The following is a 6,000-nucleotide window of genomic DNA, read 5'->3' as shown; positions in this document are numbered from 1 at the left end:
CAGTGACATTCTTCACGGAAATAGAACAAAGAATCCTAAAGTTTATATGGAACACTAAAAGACCCTGAATAGCTAAAGCAATCCTGAGAAAAAAGAACTAAGCTGGAGGCATCACAATTTCTGACTTCAAAGTGTACTTCAAAGTGATAGAAATCAAGACAGCATAGTTGTGGCACAAAAACAGACACACAGGTCAATGGAACAGAATTGAAAGCCCAGAAATAAAGCCACACATCTTTAGACAGGTAATATTCGACTATTAGCCAAGAACATATAGTGGAGAAACCATTCAATAAATGGTGTTGGGGAAACTGGACAACCACAAGCAAAGAATGAAAGTAGACCATTATCTTACATCATACACAAAAATTAACTCAAAGTGGATTAAAGATATGAATGTAAGACCTGAAACCATAAAACTCCTAGAAGAATATATAGGCAGTACACTCTTTAACGTCAGTCTTAGAAGGATCTTTTCGAATACCACGTCTGCTCGGGCAAGGGAAGCAAAAGAAAAAATAAACAAATGAGACTTTGTCAGACTAAAGAGCTTCTGCAAGGCAAAGGAAGCCATGAACAAAACAAAAGACAACCCACTAACTGGGAGAAAATATTTGCAAATCTCATTTCCAAGAAATGGTTAATTTCCAAAATATATAAAGAATTCATACAACTCAACAACAGAAAAACAAACAACCTGATCAAACAATGGGCAGAGGACATAAATAGACATTTATCCAAAGGAGATATACAGATGGCCAATAGGCACATAAAAAGATATTCAGCATCACTAATCATTAGGGAAACGCAAATCAAAACTACACTAAGATATCACCTTACACCTGTTAGAATGGCTATAATTACCAAGACAAAAGATAACAAATGTTGGAGAGGATGTGGAGTAAAGAGAACCTTCATACACTGCTGGTGGGAATGCAAACTGGTGCAGCCACTATGGAAAACAGTATAGAGATTTCTCAAAAAATTAAAAATAGAAATACCATATGGCCCAGCTATCCCACTACTGAGTATTTATCCAAAGAACATGAAATCAACAATTCAAAGAGACTTGTGCACCCCTGTGTTCATTGTGGCACTATTCACAATAGCCAAGACGAGGAAGCAACCCAAATGCCCATCAATGGATGAATGGATAAAGAAGATGTGGTGTATATATATATACAGTGGAATACTGCCCAGCCAGAAAAAAAGACAAAATCATCCCATTTGCAACCACATGGATGGACCTTGAGGGTATTATGTTAAGTGAAATAAGCCAGACAGAGAAAGACAGCCACTGCTTGATTTCACTCATATGTGGAAGATAAACTAACACACGGACAAAGAGAATAGATTAGTTGGTACTAGAGGGGAAGGCAGGTGGGGGGTAGGCAAAAGGGGTAAAGGGGCACATATGTATGGTGACGGATAAAAATTAGACTATTGGTGGTGAGCACGATACAGTCTATACAGAAACTGATAATAATGTACACTTGAAATTACACAATGTTATAAACCATTGTGACCTCAATAAAATAATAGAAAGAAATGGCCCACTGTGCCTAAATTCTTTGTGCAAACAATATGGTTTATGATGAACACCTGCTTTCCTTTGGAGGGTCTGGAATTTTGGTGTGTACTGGGCCAATGGTGCCTAGATGTGCCAAAAACATCCCTGGGCACTGAGTCTGTAATGAGCTTCCTGGAGACTACGTTTCACTCATGTTGCCATAACCTTTCGTTGGGTGATTAGGCTCATCTTGTATGATTCTACTGGGAGAGGACCCTTGGAAGCTTTGCACCTGGCTTCCTCTGGACTTTGTCTTCACCTGGTATGCTATTTCCCTTGGCTGATTTTGCTTGTATCCTTTCACTGTAATAAGGCATAGCATGAATATGACTATATACTGAGTCCTGTGGGTCCTCCTAGTGAATCATCAGTCCTGGAGGTGGTCTTGAAGACCCAGACACAGTAGATGCTGTCTGTTGCAAAGGGTGAAATTTACCTATGGAATTTAAAAATGATATATCCAACTCCAGGAGAGTTGGCTCTCTAGAGCCCATGGCTGCTTTTGAGTGCACTGGCTAAAGTGAGGTGGGGCAGGGAGTGCAGTCAAGATGATGGCTTTGGGTTTTGTTCTCTTCTTCAGGTGGGAAGAAAAAAAAGTTAAATCAGTGTCCATGGCTGGAACAAAATTTTAGATAACCCAGAGGGGGAAAACACTGTTTTTGCAGGCTTGCTGCTGCCACTGCTGCAGCAGACCCTGGACACCTGCTCCTTTTATTTCAGTCAGTATCTCCCTTGGCAGCTCCCATGTTAACTCTGTAAATGCTGAATTTACTACTAAGGGTTTGAGTAAATTTGCAATGAGGAAAAAAAATGGGGAAAGAAAAAAAAGACTTTGTATTTCGTAGCCGTTGCATCTAGATGTATAAAAGATGATATAAGGTGTTATATACTTGTGACTTCATAAATGCTGGAGGGTCATTCCAGTCAGGGAAGGCTGCAAAGAAAATGTGTTAGTGAGACACAACATCCTTGCTGTTTGCAGGCATTTGAGAATTCAAGCTCGTGAGTATTGGAAACCAAACAAGTCTCTGTAATTCATGGTTTTTACTCTGATTTTTGCCTATTGGAGCATCAGGAAAAAGGGAGACAACATGAAAAGAAAGGCAATCCACAGATAGTTGGAGTTTCAACAAGCAGTTTTTAATTTCATAATGAGCTGTTGTGAAATCAGGTGTCTGATCCTTAGAGACTGATGGGTTTTTAGCCCAATATGCATATTTTTGAGAGGGTCAAATTGGAGTATAAACAAAAATTGGAGTATAAAAAAAAATTGGAGTATAGACAAAAAGGGCTTAATGAGGTCGTGCTTGTCACTTAGACTTGGAACAGTTTTCTGACCCTGCAGCAACTTGGCTTTGCTGGTGCTAAAGAAAAGCAACTGAGTTTTTTGTAATCCTAATTCGCAGATCCTAATTGCCTGGACCTGACTTTACGCTAAGACCTGGTACTGTCTGCTATGGGCTGTTTCAGCCTCACCGTCAGCTGTCCTGATGTGAAAGCAGATATAGGCTCAAAAACAGGTCTTCCACTCTGGGACCACTGCAGATTTAGGACACCCCTTTGTGGAGCCATAAACTGAAACCATCATGGATGCTGGCTGGACCATCTGGGTCACTTTCAGATACCTACAAGAAAGTGCTTATTCTCTAATGGCATCATCTGAAATTGAACTCCTGCTAAGCTCTATATTTTGGATGCAGAGACTGATTGAATTCCTAACTTGTGATTCCTGCCAGAAGCTGCACGTTGGGGCAGGGCACATCACACATCACACTGAGTGTGACCCCTCTGCCCTTCTGACAGATCGACCTCTTGACCCCCTCTCAGGGGTGTCTCACGCTGTTGACTGATACTCAACTTTCTGGATTACTTGCAGTTTGCAACGCTGGACTGATACCCTTCTCCTCTCTCGCTTTTCTCCTGTACACAAACTTTACTGCAGTGTGATTGTTCAAAGCAGCTGTCCCCAGAAAGGCCATGCTTTTCTAGGCTGCTCACTAGAGAAGTAATCAGGATGAAAGAGGTAAGAGGTTATGTAAACCCATTTTGAGAATGTTTGAAAATTCAAGATTTTGGCCTGACCAATTCCTGAACATGGTGTGTCTTTCTAGTTAAGTTGTATAAAAATATTTTTCTGTGAAAATCCTTTTGTCCCTCTTGCATACAACTCTTCCAAACAAAAAATCTGGGTGGGAGTTTATGGATGAAAAAATGTAAACATTTGATTACTGAATAGAACACATTGATTTTGTGCCAGTGGGGAAAAACAAGGCCCTGGCACATGGGGACGTCTGAGGGGAACTGTGGAAAGGGAAATTGAGATTTGATTTTCAGAACTCTTCCTGGAAGCTTTCCCCTCTTCCTGAATGAAAACTTTTCCTGCTACCTTTCTCAGAGCACTTAAGTTCAAACTAACTGCCGAGCCTATGGTCACACCTGACGGTGCCTCACAGTGCTGACCGTGAGACAGCAAGGTGGCCCAGCTCCTTACTGTCCACACTGAACACTTAGAGATGCCATCCACACTCAGGAGACTGATGAACTGAAGTCACGGACAAGCAAGACTCTTTGGAACTGACTGCAGTGGCTCTGGAACCAAGGACTGACATAAATCATTTCAGACTGGACTGGGAACCGTAGGGTTAGAAGCTCCGTGGCGGAAAGCCACACTGGGGGCCCTGTTAGCTGTACTGCCTGACTAACATCTGTCCTGTTTGAAGTGCCTTAACAACTGCATGCTCTTTTTCCCAGAGGTGCCATGTACTGTCCATCAGAATGTCCTTCTTGTCTGTGTTCCCTGTTAGTGACACACTCCATCCTGGAAGGAGGCATTCAGGGTACTTTCAACTCAGTTCAGAACCCCTAAAGAGGATAACTGAAGCCAGTACTACAGTTTGCTCTTGTCCTGCTGTATGGAGTCCTACTGATGATAATTTTGCTGTGACGATGCCTTGGACAAGGGCCAAGGAGATGGATTGTGCAGAAAAGAGTTATCATAGCAGGCCTGGGAATGCTTATCCTTAGAAAGCCCTGCTTGCAAGGTTGGCCCTTCACTACTGCCTGGGAACTTTGATTTCAAGAGGGTTACCACCACCCTGACTGGCTCATTGTATCTAAATTGCTTGTGCAAACAATGTGGTTTATGCTAAACACCTACTTTCCTTTTTGGGGGTCTGGAATTTTGGTATGTACTAGGCAAGATGATGCCTGTGTGACCAGCTCCAAATAAAACCCTGGGCACTGAGTCTCTAATGAGCTTCCCAGGTAGACAACATTTCACACGTGTTGTCTTAACTCATTGCTGGGGGACTGAAGTACGTCCTGTGTGGCTCCACTGGGAAAGGACCTTTAGAAGCCTGTGCCTGGTCACCTCTGGATTTTGCCAATGTCCCATTTCCTTTGGCTGGTTTTGCTTTCTGTCCTTTCACTGTAAAAAATCATAGCTGTGAGTATGGCCATATGCTGAGTCCTGTGAGTACTCCTAGTGAATCATTGATCCTGGGGGTGATCTTGGGATCCCCAACACAATGGCCAAGTGGGATTTATCCCAAGAACGGAGGTTGGTTCAACATATGAAAATCAATCAATATAATACACCATAGTAATATAATAAAGGAAGAAAACTATGTGATCATTTCAATGGATATAGAAAAAGCCTTTGACACAACCCAACTCCCTTTCATGATAAAAATACAAACTAAAAATTTAGGAGTAGAAGGGAACTTCCTCAGCCTGATAAAAGACATCTATGAAACACTGTCAGCTAACATCATACTTATCATAAGACTGAATGCTTTCCTGCTAAGGTCAGGAAAAAGACAAGGATGTCCACTCTCGCTACTTCTATTCGACATTGTATTGGAGGTTCTAGCCAGGCAATTAGGCAAGAAAATGAAAAGAATCCAACTATTTCTATTCACAGATGACGTCATCTTGTATCTAGAAAGTCCTAAGGAATCCACACACACAAACTTATTAAAGCTAATAAATGAGTTCAGCAAGGTCGCAGGATACAAAATCAATATACAAAAATCAGTTATATATTTTTTCTTTTTAATTTTTAATGTGGTATAACACGCAAAACAAAATTTACCATCTTAACCATTTTCAACTGTACAGTTCAGTGGCATTAAGTACATTCACATTGTTGTGCAACCATCACCACCGTCCATCTAAAGATTTCTTTCATTGTGAAAAACTGAAGTTCTATACTCAAATGATAACTCCTCATTCACCCCCCTCACCCCCTGGAAAACCACCATTCTATTCTCTGCTTTATGAACTTACTATTTTAGATACCTCATATAAGTGGAATCATACAGTATTTGTCTTTTTGTGATTGGCTTATTTCACTTAGTATAATGTCCCCAAGGTTCATCCATGCTGTAGCATGTGTCAGAATTTCCTCCCTTTTTGATGCTGAATAACAT

This window comes from Equus przewalskii, chromosome 6 (assembly GCF_037783145.1).
Source record: "Equus przewalskii isolate Varuska chromosome 6, EquPr2, whole genome shotgun sequence".
NCBI lineage: Eukaryota > Metazoa > Chordata > Mammalia > Perissodactyla > Equidae > Equus > Equus przewalskii.
This window is presented reverse-complemented; position numbering follows the sequence as displayed.